Source organism: Spodoptera frugiperda, chromosome 25, assembly GCF_023101765.2.
Source record: "Spodoptera frugiperda isolate SF20-4 chromosome 25, AGI-APGP_CSIRO_Sfru_2.0, whole genome shotgun sequence".
Taxonomy (NCBI): domain Eukaryota; kingdom Metazoa; phylum Arthropoda; class Insecta; order Lepidoptera; family Noctuidae; genus Spodoptera; species Spodoptera frugiperda.
This window is the reverse complement of record NC_064236.1, coordinates 10170611-10185986: the sequence shown is the minus strand read 5'-3', so window position 1 is coordinate 10185986 and position 15376 is coordinate 10170611. Positions and strand designations below refer to the sequence as shown.

At 33.8% G+C, this 15376-nt stretch overlaps 1 protein-coding gene and 2 long non-coding RNA genes across 6 annotated transcripts in view; 1 reads left to right on the top strand and 2 right to left on the bottom strand.

The window, feature by feature from the left end:
• The window catches only part of LOC118263499 (voltage-gated potassium channel subunit beta-1), a 27080-nt gene extending 14847 nt beyond the window's left edge, over positions 1-12233 (top strand). For 3 of the 4 annotated variants that reach the window (XM_050704312.1, XM_050704311.1, XM_050704313.1), the window contains exons 19-22: positions 39-89; positions 644-3621; positions 8269-10225; positions 11330-12233. The gene's annotated coding sequence lies outside the window, so the exon portion shown is untranslated. Of the gene's footprint in view, positions 1-38; positions 3622-8268; positions 10226-11329 lie in introns of all 4 variants that reach the window. The other variant, XM_050704314.1, reaches the window with a different exon arrangement.
• LOC126912408 (uncharacterized) lies at positions 6600-15376 on the bottom strand. The gene is made up of 3 exons (XR_007707110.1): positions 15231-15376; positions 12626-12939; positions 6600-7328 (listed from the first exon to the last, which is right to left on the bottom strand). It is a non-coding gene; the product is annotated as an uncharacterized LOC126912408 (long non-coding RNA).
• Positions 13176-14683, bottom strand: LOC126912409 (uncharacterized). The gene is made up of 2 exons (XR_007707111.1): positions 14404-14683; positions 13176-13299 (listed from the first exon to the last, which is right to left on the bottom strand). It is a non-coding gene; the product is annotated as an uncharacterized LOC126912409 (long non-coding RNA).

The window sequence follows — 15376 nt, the reverse complement described above, 5'->3', positions numbered from 1 at the left end:
TTGTTTCTAAGTCTGACAGTATCATTTTCTTTGTTTAGAGCAAGATGGAGTCTCCACTGACGTCGTGATATCAGTGTCATCGTTGAAAGGTAAGCAACCAGCTAGCGGAGGCAGTAAAGTGAAGAAGTCCAAATCTGACACGGCACGTCCGCGGTCTTCTTCCTTGCAACGGTCCACTTCTGGACAGTTATCCCTCGGCAAAGACCGCAGGAAATCCCGTTTGGACTTGAACTCGCCCGCTGATCCGTAATTTGATTGCTTTTGAATGTACACGTTCTACTGATACCTGTGCATCTACCTTTGTACCTACTGAAACGCGATACGTCTCCTAGCAAACATATTGCTGTGTAGAAATAACTGTTACATAGAAGTTCCAGGGACTGGTAGAATAAATGTAATTACAATAACGTGGCGTGATAGCAGTCCTTCGAGTTTCTCCTTAAAACTACGGTTATTTCAACACAGACTAGACACAGATTAGCATCCATAACCTACCCTACTGCAGCACAAAAACGACCCTTCCGCTATTTTTTTCTATAAGGTTCTTATAAAACCCGTGATTTTGCACGAACTGCCTCATTAACATTTTAACAACTTTCTTATAATACCTGATATCAAATTATTGATAAAATCTGCTCTACAGGTAAATCAAAGGCATCAAGTTAAATAAAAGGACTTTAAGTGATTGAAAAAAGTCTGTGATGGTTAGAGATTAATGGAAAATATTTCTTATGCAAGTAGGTGGATGAGATCCTGGATCAATCGTATAATAATAAGTTGTATTTACATATACTTAATACTTGTAGATGTAATTGGCACTCGAAATCTTTTAATGTAGTGTAAACAATGTCAAGTAATGTATTGCATGCGTAGGGGATGTTCGTCGTGAACAACCAAGTAGCGTAAGATAGGTGCTTAGGTACTACTTAGAATAAAACATTGTCCACTATACAACTTTGTGGACGGTTCACCAGCTGTTAGAATGCCACAGGAGATGCAAGCACCAAGTACTTCACACTGTAGTGTTTAGTAATCGTAATCAATTTGCGAATCGTTGAAATGATATTAGGAAATTATGGTCTCCAATTCCTAGGCGGAAAGGTTAATATTCGGATGGCAAAACTATCGAGATTGGCGCTAAACTTTCCAATGAAATGTTTTGTTCTATATTTGAATGTGTAAATACTTCTAATTACGGAAAAAATTGATGATTCCTTTGAATACAGAATTGAGAAGTCGAGTCTTATATTTAAAAAAAAATGTTTATCTTATTTAAATATGGCTTTCAAATCACTGAACTGCGTCTCTTTTAAAGTTGTTAGTCTGGCTTAAACATAGTAGTTGAACCTTTTATAATATTCTGCACTTTCGACATTTTGCATTATTACATTTTAACTTAGGTACATACTCATTCATACAAGTCATATACATAGATAATTAAATCAAAGTAATATAACAGAAATACTAGTTTTATCTCGACCAAGTGTGGGTTCGGTTTCCATCTCGGCTCGAACATACATAATCTTTAAAATGAATATAACGTAGGGACGACGTGTGATTGGTCAATTCAGTGTGAGTGTGGTACAGATGTACCTACACGGTTACGGTGCTGATTTCGTCATGATCATCGGTACCCATTGTAGTCCTTTTAACAACAAACGACGTAGCACAATTGAACGTTGCTATATGGCTAGTTGCTACCAGGTAGCCAGGATAACTACGATATCTAGGGCTACCTCTTACTTAACGGCTAAATAGGTGATGACCACTAATAAAGTTTGATTATTTGAAATTGATAAAAGAATACCAGATAACTATCAATTTAAATAAATATATAACAAAAATGAAAAAATCTCATCATCCTTTTTATTGATAAAACAATGCCGCAACTCGTGCACACCATGGCTATCACATGGAATGGCGCGGACGGCAAAATATTTGTTTCACCTGTAAATAATATTCAATTTTCTCAAATATTACTATAAATTAAAAAAATCTGTCGTATTTAAACTCTGTAATATTTAGGTTATTCTACAATACTCTACTGAATCAAAATATGCTAGACTATCCCTGATTTATCTCATGAGATAGGAATTGTAAAGTTACATTAGAAAGTATACCGGTATAATTATGTCGACTAATCTAATCTATAATATAAAATCGTCTATTAGGTTAAGAATGTAAATATGCGCATTAATATGCGTCGAAAATGTGTAAGGATTGTACGAATTAGTTAAGAAAATAATATAATATTTAGGATAATAATCGTCTATTAGGATAAGAATGTACATATGCGCATTAATATGCGTCGAAAATGTGTAAGGATTGTACGAATTAGTTAAGAAAATAATATAATATTTAGGATAATAATCGTCTATTAGGATAAGAATGTACATATGCGCATTAATATGCGTCGAAAATGTTTAAGGATTGTACGAATTAGTTAAGAAAATAATATAATATTTACTATACGCATAATTATGATAGATAGAATAATTCCATTCAGCTATTGCCAAACAGCTGTTACTTCTTACGTTAGTGGCCAGTTCTATTCGACACATAGGTAGGTACATGTTATCTAAATTAAAAATAATAAATACATAAACATATATTTCATTCCATAAAATAAGCTAAGGATGTGTACATATAAAAAGAAGCACAGGAACCGAAAATAGTGATTTTTAAATTTTATTTGTATAAATGTCAAGCAAGTGACGACTCACCGCACTGCACAGATTCATTGTACTTGATTAAATATAATGCGAGTAGCCTGTACATACCGTTAGCATAATTTATACACCATTACAACTTTCGGTGTTTACTACACAGATACCAACACCAAAGAATGACGAATAGAATAACAACGTAACTAAAGTGTCATGAAAGACATAAAAATATGATTCAATGAGACCGTTGTCAAATCACAAAGGGACTGAGAAATCACTGAAATCCTGCAAGACGTGTACTGGTCGAACAACAACAACGTACATATATTATGTATTACCTCTACACAGCTCGGCATTGCTTCATATGTTTGTGTCTAAATACCATCTATCATGACTATTCATTCTTAACATAGTCAGCGACGGAAATTTATCAACATTTTATTTCAATGTTCTGCTATCATACACACACAAAACTCTGTCTCAATCTAAATTGTAGAACATTTTAAATAACGTAATGTCACACATCACTCTAACTTAACGTGACAACTTTTCGTTTGTAATGACAATGAGGCGCTTTCAGTTCAAAAACTCGCCTCAATTATTAAACATAAACTTACTTTTTGGCATAATGTGAAATACTCGAGACTCAAACTCAAACCCATGGCCTTGGAAAATGTCCCTATACATATTACCATTCTTTTTCCAATACGAGTGCGATGTAAAATGACATATAATTTCAACATATCTTTCCGTCGCTGAATGTGTCTGTGTTGGCCGTGTAAGCGTCTTCTTGCATTAGGATAAGTTTAACATAGTAAGGTCAGCCACTGTGATCCAATATTCGTATTTAGGACGTAAATTTAATAAGAGTGATATATAGATCTGCTATAACGATGAGATATAAAATATATTCTATAAAAAAATATATGAAGTTGATTACGTGAAACTCTAATAGGTATAATGCGAGTAGCCTGTACATACAGTTATAGTAGTTATTAGGCAGTAAGGCGTGCACCATAAATACTATCGGTGTTTGTTATACAGACAACACTAAAGAATGATTTAATCCCCTAGGATGTTGATGTAAACGATTGCGAACTAGTATACCGCTGGCTTGGTCCATATACGAACTTTAGGTTTCGTTCAACCAAAGACATGAGAACATAAATCCTGTAACTTTCGCAAATTACTTCGGACCAAGTAGAAAAATGCAATTCCATACATTTCTTTCCCACAGTGGACGACCGTTCATAACAGTTAGTCAAAGCGGTGACTACATTACAATTTATGTTCACATCAACATTCAATTACGAAATAACTTTTGTCGTCATGAAAGACATAAAAATATGCTGCAATGAGACTAATTTCTCATCACAAAGGGACTGAGAAATCACTTAAATCCCGTTAGACCTGTACTTCTTTATCAACAACGAGGTATATCTATACATATAATAAAATCGTAGAAAAGTGCTGTCTGTACATTGAAAATAAAAATAAAAAAAATAGCAGGGGTTATTGTTATGTCGATGTCGAACCCAAAAATGTAATTAACTTTTTTTTGTCTGTTTGTCTGTTTGTCTGTTTATCTGTTTGTCTGTTTGTCTGTTTGTCTGTTCGTCTGTGCGCGCTAATCTCAGAAACGGCTGATCCGAGTTGGATGCGGTTTTCACGAATATATTGTGGGATGCTTAAATTTACATTTAGTGTTTGTTTCATGTCAATCGGTTCATAAATAAAAAAGTTATGTCAAATTAAAGAATCACGTCGAACATTCTATGCTTATACCATTAATCTCCGCAATTATTTGACGGATTTGGTTGAAATTTGGTACAGATATAGTTTAGAACCTTAGAAAGGACATAGATATATTTTTATTTCAAAAATCAAAAAATAAAAATAAGAAATAAATTATTTATAAATAATTCTATGTCGATCGTTACACGACTTCGGTTCATGTTATTGTTTTAATTTATCGAATGAAAAAAATAATATCAATATAACAAAACATTTAGTACAAAGAAAATGCTCTAACGGAGTATAGATAATTCTATGTCGATCGTTACACGACTTCGGTTCATGTTATTGTTTTAATTCATCGAAAAAAAGTAAATAAATAGTAAAAAGGTATGAAAAAAATAATATCAATATAATTAAACTTTTAGTACAAAGAAAATGCCCGAACGGAGTATAAATAAATAATCCAAGTTGTCTTTATCCTCGATAGATCGAAATAGATCGCGCTATGGTTTCGTTACATTCATTTGGTTGGGTATCGGCCGAGCGCTTCGGTACTATCGTAGAAAAAGTGTATTATCAGTCGTATGATTATTTGTCTGTAGTGGTCCTGCTGTTTCGTATATTCTAAATTGGTTTCGTTGTATTTGTCAATTAATAAGTTTATTTGTTGGGTTTTCCTGGTTTTCTGGTTAAACTATTTAACGTAGGTTTAGTTTGATATCGATTATTAGTAGTTACTGTAGTTAGATTTTTTAATAAAATTGTAAGTCTAATTTATAAATTAATTAGATTAGATTTAAGTCGTTTCTTTTAAATTATTTAGTTTAAGCTTGGTTATTATAGCATAGAGGATAGGTTGTAATATAGTTTCTTTTTTAATTGTTATAAATTCGTAATTCGTAGCTTTCTTTAGTTTTAAGTTAGTTTAAGTCCGTTTTTAAACTATTTTTTCAATGCCCTAAGTGAGTATACATCTATTAAATTCAAACGCAGAACTCATTATGTTGATTTTTGAAGAGTTCCCTGGAATATTTTCCACATCTCATTTTTGAAGAGAACCCGCGAGATCGGGAACTATGTGGTTAAAACCAAAAATTTGCCGGAAGTCACTATTCCACGCGAACGAAGTCGCGGGCAAAAGCTAGTACCGTCATATAACAACGCATTGCTTCATATGTTTGTGTCTAAATACCATCTATCATGACTATTCATTCTTAACATAGTCAGCGGCGGAAATTTATCAACATTTTATTTCAATGTTCTGCTATCATACACTCACAAAACTCTGTTTCAATCTAAATTATAGAACATTTTAAATAACGCAATGTCACACATCACTCTAACTTAACGTGACAACTTTTCGTTTGTAATGACAATGAGGCGCTTTCAGTTCAAAAACTCGCCTCAATTATTAAACATAAACTTACTTTTTGGCATAATGTGAAATACTCGAGACTCAAACTCAAACCACTGGTGTTGGAAAATGTCCCTGTACATATTACCTTTCTTTTTCCAATACGAGTGCGATGTAAAATGACATATAATTTCAACATATCTTTCCGTCGCTGAATGTGTCTGTGTTGGCCGTGTAAGCGTCTTCTTGCATTAGGATAAGTTTAACATAGTAAGGTCAGCCACTGTGATCCAATATTCGTATTTAGGACGTAAGTTTAATAAGAGTGATATATAGATCTGCTATAATGATTAGATATAAAATATAAAAAATATATTTTATAATAAATTAAACAGTTGATTATGTGAGACTCTAATAGGTATAATGCGAGTAGCCTGTACATACAGTTATAGTAGTTATTAGGCAGTAAGGCGTGCACCATAAATACTATCGGTGTTTATTATACAGACAACACTAAAGAATGATTTAATCCCCTAGGATGTTGATGTAAACGATTGCGAACTAGTATACCGCTGGCTTGGTCCATATACGAACTTTAGGTTTCGTTCAACCAAAGACATGAGAACATAAATCCTGTAACTTTCGCAAATTACATCGGACCTAGTAGAAAAATGCAATTCCATACATTTCTTTCCTACAGTGGACGACCGTTCATAACAGTTAGTCAAAGCGGTGACTACATTACAATTTATGTTCACATCAACATTCAATTACGAAATAACTTTTGTCGTCATGAAAGACATAAAAATATGCTGCAATGAGACTAATTTCTCATCACAAAGGGACTGAGAAATCACTTAAATCCCGTTAGACCTGTACTTCTTTATCAACAACGAGGTATATACCGTCATATAACAACGCATTGCTTCATATGTTTGTGTCTAAATACCATCTATCATGACTATTCATTCTTAACATAGTCAGCGGCGGAAATTTATCAACATTTTATTTCAATGTACTGCTATCATACACTCACAAAACTCTGTTTCAATCTAAATTATAGAACATTTTAAATAACGCAATGTCACACATCACTCTAACTTAACGTGACAACTTTTCGTTTGTAATGACAATGAGGCGCTTTCAGTTCAAAAACTCGCCTCAGTTATTAAACATAAACTTACTTTTTGGCATAATGTGAAATACTCGAGACTCAAACTTAAACCACTGGTGTTGGAAAATGTCCCTGTACATATTACCTTTCTTTTTCCAATACGAGTGCGATGTAAAATGACATATAATTTCAACATATCTTTCCGTCGCTGAATGTGTCTGTGTTGGCTGTGTAAGCGTCTTACTGCATTAGGGTAAGCGTAGCGCAGGAATAGCAGTCACTGGTATAATTTTCGGTATTAGACTGTTTAGGCATTCTACTCAAAATCCAAAAGACCTGATTAACAGAGAAACATTAACTTAGCCCCTTCTCTTTGCCATAAATATAACAGTGTTCTGCTATAGGTAACAGGATTATCCTGTAGGTTAATAGGCATGAAGGCGTGTCACCATACAACCTTTCGGTGTTTGTTACACATTCAATACATAAGAATGAAAAAATCATTAGTCTTGATGAAAATTAAAGTACCATTTAACTGGTTAGTTTGGTTTCGTTCAACCAAAAACGTTAAAAGCGTAAAATAAATATTCAAAACTTTAAACTATTTCATCAAAAATTTTGGAGCAACATGGCAACATCAACATTCGATACGCAATAGCATTTTGTGACATAAAAATATGCTGCAATGAAACCGTTGTCATATCTTTAAGGGAATGAGAAATCACTGAAATCCTGGTGTATTGGTCGATCGACAACAAAGTATGTATTTACCTCTACACAGCTCGGCATTGCTTCATATGTTTGTGTCTAAATACCATCTATCATGACTATTCATTCTTAACATAGTCAGCGACGGAAATTTATCAACATTTTATTTCAATGTTCTGCTATCATACACACACAAAACTCTGTCTGAATCTATATTATAGAACATTTTAAATAACGCAATGTCACACATCACTCTAATTTAACGTGACAACTTTTCGTTTGTAATGACAATGAGGCGCTTTCAGTTCAAAAACTCGCCTCAATTATTAAACATAAAACAAAACTTACTTTTTGGCATAATGTGAAATACTCGAGACTCAAACTCAAACCCATGGCCTTGGAAAATGTCCCTGTACATATTACCATTCTTTTTTTTCCAACACGAGTGCGATGTAAAATTACATATAATTTCAACATATCTTTCCGTCGCTGAATGTGTCTGTGTTGGCCGTGTAAGCGTCTTACTGCATTAGGGTAAGTTTAACATAGTAAGGTCAGCCACTGTGATCCAATATTCGTATTTAGGACGTAAATTTAATAAGAGTGATATATAGATCTACTATAACGATGAGATATAAAATATATTCTATAAAAAAATATATGAAGTTGATTACGTGAAACTCTAATAGGTATAATGCGAGTAGCCTGTACATACAGTTATAGTAGTTATTAGGCGGTAAGGCGTGCACCATAAATACTATTGGTGTTTATTATACAGACAACACTAAAGAATGATTTAATCCCCTAGGATGTTGATGTAAACGATTGCGAACTAGTATACCGCTGGCTTGGTCCATATACGAACTTTAGGTTTCGTTCAACCAAAGACATGAGAACATAAATCCTGTAACTTTCGCAAATTACTTCGGACCTAGTAGAAAAATGCAATTCCATACATTTCTTTCCCACAGTGGACGACCGTTCATAACAGTTAGTCAAAGCGGTGACTACATTACAATTTATGTTTACATCAACATTCAATTACGAAATAACTTTTGTTGTCATGAAAGACATAAAAATATGCTGCAATGAGACTAATTTCTCATCACAAAGGGACTGAGAAATCACTTAAATCCCGTTAGACCTGTACTTCTTTATCAACAACGAGGTATATACCGTCATATAACAACGCATTGCTTCATATGTTTGTGTCTAAATACCATCTATCATGACTATTCATTCTTAACATAGTCAGCGGCGGAAATTTATCAACATTTTATTTCAATGTACTGCTATCATACACTCACAAAACTCTGTTTCAATCTAAATTATAGAACATTTTAAATAACGCAATGTCACACATCACTCTAACTTAACGTGACAACTTTTCGTTTGTAATGACAATGAGGCGCTTTCAGTTCAAAAACTCGCCTCAATTATTAAACATAAACTTACTTTTTGGCATAATGTGAAATACTCGAGACTCAAACTCAAACCACTGGTGTTGGAAAATGTCCCTGTACATATTACCTTTCTTTTTCCAATACGAGTGCGATGTAAAATGACATATAATTTCAACATATCTTTCCGTCGCTGAATGTGTCTGTGTTGGCTGTGTAAGCGTCTTACTGCATTAGGGTAAGCGTAGCGCAGGAATAGCAGTCACTGGTATAATTTTCGGTATTAAACTGTTTAGGCATTCTACTCAAAATCCAAAAGACCTGATTAACAGAGAAACATTAACTTAGCCCCTTCTCTTTGCCATAAATATAACAGTGTTCTGCTATAGGTAACAGGATTATCCTGTAGGTTAATAGGCATGAAGGCGTGTCACCATACAACCTTTCGGTGTTTGTTACACATTCAATACATAAGAATGAAAAAATCATTAGTCTTGATGAAAATTAAAGTACCATTTAACTGGTTAGTTTGGTTTCGTTCAACCAAAAACGTTAAAAGCGTAAAATAAATATTCAAAACTTTAAACTATTTCATCAAAAATTTTGGAGCAACATGGCAACATCAACATTCGATACGCAATAGCATTTTGTGACATAAAAATATGCTGCAATGAAACCGTTGTCATATCTTTAAGGGAATGAGAAATCACTGAAATCCTGGTGTATTGGTCGATCGACAACAAAGTATGTATTTACCTCTACACAGCTCGGCATTGCTTCATATGTTTGTGTCTAAATACCATCTATCATGACTATTCATTCTTAACATAGTCAGCGACGGAAATTTATCAACATTTTATTTCAATGTTCTGCTATCATACACACACAAAACTCTGTCTGAATCTATATTATAGAACATTTTAAATAACGCAATGTCACACATCACTCTAATTTAACGTGACAACTTTTCGTTTGTAATGACAATGAGGCGCTTTCAGTTCAAAAACTCGCCTCAATTATTAAACATAAAACAAAACTTACTTTTTGGCATAATGTGAAATACTCGAGACTCAAACTCAAACCCATGGCCTTGGAAAATGTCCCTGTACATATTACCATTCTTTTTTTTCCAACACGAGTGCGATGTAAAATTACATATAATTTCAACATATCTTTCCGTCGCTGAATGTGTCTGTGTTGGCCGTGTAAGCGTCTTACTGCATTAGGGTAAGTTTAACATAGTAAGGTCAGCCACTGTGATCCAATATTCGTATTTAGGACGTAAATTTAATAAGAGTGATATATAGATCTACTATAACGATGAGATATAAAATATATTCTATAAAAAAATATATGAAGTTGATTACGTGAAACTCTAATAGGTATAATGCGAGTAGCCTGTACATACAGTTATAGTAGTTATTAGGCGGTAAGGCGTGCACCATAAATACTATTGGTGTTTATTATACAGACAACACTAAAGAATGATTTAATCCCCTAGGATGTTGATGTAAACGATTGCGAACTAGTATACCGCTGGCTTGGTCCATATACGAACTTTAGGTTTCGTTCAACCAAAGACATGAGAACATAAATCCTGTAACTTTCGCAAATTACTTCGGACCTAGTAGAAAAATGCAATTCCATACATTTCTTTCCCACAGTGGACGACCGTTCATAACAGTTAGTCAAAGCGGTGACTACATTACAATTTATGTTCACATCAACATTCAATTACGAAATAACTTTTGTCGTCATGAAAGACATAAAAATATGCTGCAATGAGACTAATTTCTCATCACAAAGGGACTGAGAAATCACTTAAATCCCGTTAGACCTGTACTTCTTTATCAACAACGAGGTATATACCGTCATATAACAACGCATTGCTTCATATGTTTGTGTCTAAATACCATCTATCATGACTATTCATTCTTAACATAGTCAGCGGCGGAAATTTATTAACATTTTATTTCAATGTTCTGCTATCATACACTCACAAAACTCTGTCTCAATCTATATTATAGAACATTTTAAATAACGCAATGTCACACATCACTCTAACTTAACGTGACAACTTTTCGTTTGTAATGACAATGAGGCGCTTTCAGTTCAAAAACTCGCCTCAATTATTAAACATAAACTTACTTTTTGGCATAATGTGAAATACTCGAGACTCAAACTTAAACCACTGGCCTTGGAAAATGTCCCTGTACATATTACCTTTCTTTTTCCAATACGAGTGCGATGTAAAATGACATATAATTTCAACATATCTTTCCGTCGCTGAATGTGTCTGTGTTGGCTGTGTAAGCGTCTTCTTGCATTAGGTTAAGTTTAACATAGTAAGGTCAGCCACTGTGATCCAATATTCGTATTTAGGGCGTAAATTTAATAAGAGTGATATAAAGATCCGTTATAATGATGAGATATAAAATATAAAAAATATATTTTATAATAAATTAAACAGTTGATTATGTGAGACTCTAATAGGTATAATGCGAGTAGCCTGTACATACAGTTATAGTAGTTATTAGGCAGTAAGGCGTGCACCATAAATACTATCGGTGTTTATTATACAGACAACACTAAAGAATGATTTAATCCCCTAGGATGTTGATGTAAACGATTGCGAACTAGTATACCGCTGGCTTGGTCCATATACGAACTTTAGGTTTCGTTCAACCAAAGACATGAGAACATAAATCCTGTAACTTTCGCAAATTACTTCGGACCTAGTAGAAAAATGCAATTCCATACATTTCTTTCCCACAGTGGACGACCGTTCATAACAGTTAGTCAAAGCGGTGACTACATTACAATTTATGTTTACATCAACATTCAATTACGAAATAACTTTTGTTGTCATGAAAGACATAAAAATATGCTGCAATGAGACTAATTTCTCATCACAAAGGGACTGAGAAATCACTTAAATCCCGTTAGACCTGTACTTCTTTATCAACAACGAGGTATATACCGTCATATAACAACGCATTGCTTCATATGTTTGTGTCTAAATACCATCTATCATGACTATTCATTCTTAACATAGTCAGCGGCGGAAATTTATCAACATTTTATTTCAATGTTCTGCTATCATACACACACAAAACTCTGTCTCAATCTAAATTATAGAACATTTTAAATAACGCAATGTCACACATCACTCTAACTTAACGTGACAACTTTTCGTTTGTAATGACAATGAGGCGCTTTCAGTTCAAAAACTCGCCTCAATTATTAAACATAAACTTACTTTTTGGCATAATGTGAAATACTCGAGACTCAAACTTAAACCACTGGTGTTGGAAAATGTCCCTGTACATATTACCTTTCTTTTTCCAATACGAGTGCGATGTAAAATGACATATAATTTCAACATATCTTTCCGTCGCTGAATGTGTCTGTGTTGGCCGTGTAAGCGTCTTACTGCATTAGGGTAAGCGTAGCGCAGGAATAGCAGTCACTGGTATAATTTTCGGTATTAGACTGTTTAGGCATTCTACTCAAAATCCAAAAGACCTGATTAACAGAGAAACATTAACTTAGTCCCTTCTCTTTGCCATAAATATAACAGTGTTCTGCTATAGGTAACAGGATTATCCTGTAGGTATATAGGCATGAAGGCGTGTCACCATACAACCTTTCGGTGTTTATTACACATTCAATACATAAGAATGAAAAAATCATTAGTCTTGATGAAAATTAAAGTACCCTTTAACTGGTTAGTTTGGTTTCGTTCAACCAAAAACGTTAAAAGCGTAAAATAAATATTCAAAACTTTAAACTATTTCATCAAAAATTTTGGAGCAACATGGCAACATCAACATTCGATACGCAATAGCATTTTGTGACATAAAAATATGCTGCAATGAAACCGTTGTCATATCTTTAAGGGAATGAGAAATCACTGAAATCCTGGTGTATTGGTCGATCGACAACAAAGTATGTATTTACCTCTATACAGCACGGCTTTGCTTCATATGTTTATGTCTAAATACCATCCATCATGACTATTCATTCTTAACAGGCTCAGCGACGGAAATGTATCAACACTTTATTTCAATGTTCTGCTATCATACACACACAAAACTCTGTCTGAATCTATATTATAGAACATTTTAAATAACGTAATGTCACACATCACTCTAACTTAACGTGACAACTTTTCGTTTGTAATGACAATGAGGCGCTTTCAGTTCAAAAACTCGCCTCAATTATTAAACATAAAACAAAACTTACTTTTTGGCATAATGTGAAATACTCGAGACTCAAACTCAAACCCATGGCCTTGGAAAATGTCCCTGTACATATTACCTTTCTTTTTCCAATACGAGTGCGATGTAAAATGACATATAATTTCAACATATCTTTCCGTCGCTGAATGTGTCTGTGTTGGCTGTGTAAGCGTCTTCTTGCATTAGGATAAGTTTAACATAGTAAGGTCAGCCACTGTGATCCAATATTCGTATTTAGGACGTAAATTTAATAAGAGTGATATATAGATCTGCTATAACGATGAGATATAAAATATATTCTATAAAAAAATATATGAAGTTGATTACGTGAAACTCTAATAGGTATAATGCGAGTAGCCTGTACATACAGTTATAATAGTTATTAGGCGGTAAGGCGTGCACCATAAATACTATCGGTGTTTATTATACAGACAACACTAAAGAATGATTTAATCCCCTAGGATGTTGATGTAAACGATTGCGAACTAGTATACCGCTGGCTTGGTCCATATACGAACTTTAGGTTTCGTTCAACCAAAGACATGAGAACATAAATCCTGTAACTTTCGCAAATTACATCGGACCTAGTAGAAAAATGCAATTCCATACATTTCTTTCCCACAGTGGACGACCGTTCATAACAGTTAGTCAAAGCGGTGACTACATTACAATTTATGTTTACATCAACATTCAATTACGAAATAACTTTTGTCGTCATGAAAGACATAAAAATATGCTGCAATGAGACTAATTTCTCATCACAAAGGGACTGAGAAATCACTTAAATCCCGTTAGACCTATACTTCTTTATCAACAACGAGGTATATACCGTCATATAACAACGCATTGCCTCATATGTTTGTGTCTAAATACCATCTATCATGACTATTCATTCTTAACATAGTCAGCGGCGGAAATTTATCAACATTTTATTTCAATGTTCTGCTATCATACACACACAAAACTCTGTCTCAATCTAAATTATAGAACATTTTAAATAACGCAATGTCACACATCACTCTAACTTAACGTGACAACTTTTCGTTTGTAATGACAATGAGGCGCTTTCAGTTCAAAAACTCGCCTCAATTATTAAACATAAACTTACTTTTTGGCATAATGTGAAATACTCGAGACTCAAACTCAAACCACTGGTGTTGGAAAATGTCCCTGTACATATTACCTTTCTTTTTCCAATACGAGTGCGATGTAAAATGACATATAATTTCAACATATCTTTCCGTCGCTGAATGTGTCTGTGTTGGCTGTGTAAGCGTCTTACTGCATTAGGGTAAGCGTAGCGCAGGAATAGCAGTCACTGGTATAATTTTCGGTATTAGACTGTTTAGGCATTCTACTCAAAATCCAAAAGACCTGATTAACAGAGAAACATTAACTTAGCCCCTTCTCTTTGCCATAAATATAACAGTGTTCTGCTATAGGTAACAGGATTATCCTGTAGGTTAATAGGCATGAAGGCGTGTCACCATACGACCTTTCGGTGTTTATTACATATTCAATAAAAAAGAATGAAACAATCATTAGTGTTAATGAAAATTAAAGTACCATTTAGTTGTTAGTTTGGTTTCATTCAAGTAAAACGGTAAAAGCATAATTATTCAAAACATTAAACATTTTGGAGTTATCGAAAAGATGCTAAACGAGACATTTTTACTCAGTGAATTCGTAATCACTTTAAAAATGACAGAAAAATCAGTTTTAATAATTTCTGATACATATAAACAGTCATATTGCAAAAGTCATCGATTACCGTAACAACTTTATACCGAACAGTTTAGGTAAAACAACGCTATGATCTTGATATCGATAACAGGCTATGTAAATAATAATATAATATGCATCAACATGAACATTCATAAATAAATAACTTTTGGTGTCATGAAAGGCGTAAAAATATGCTGCAATGACAGCGTTGTCATATCTTAAAGGGACTGAAAAATCACTGAAATCCTGGTGTATTGGTCGATCGACAATAAAGTATGTATTTACCTCTACACAGCTCGGCATTGCTTCATATGTTTGTGTCTAAATACCATCTATCATGACTATTCATTCTTAACATAGTCAGCGGCGGAAATTTATCAACATTTTATTTCAATGTTCTGCTATCATACACACACAAAACTTGGTCTCAA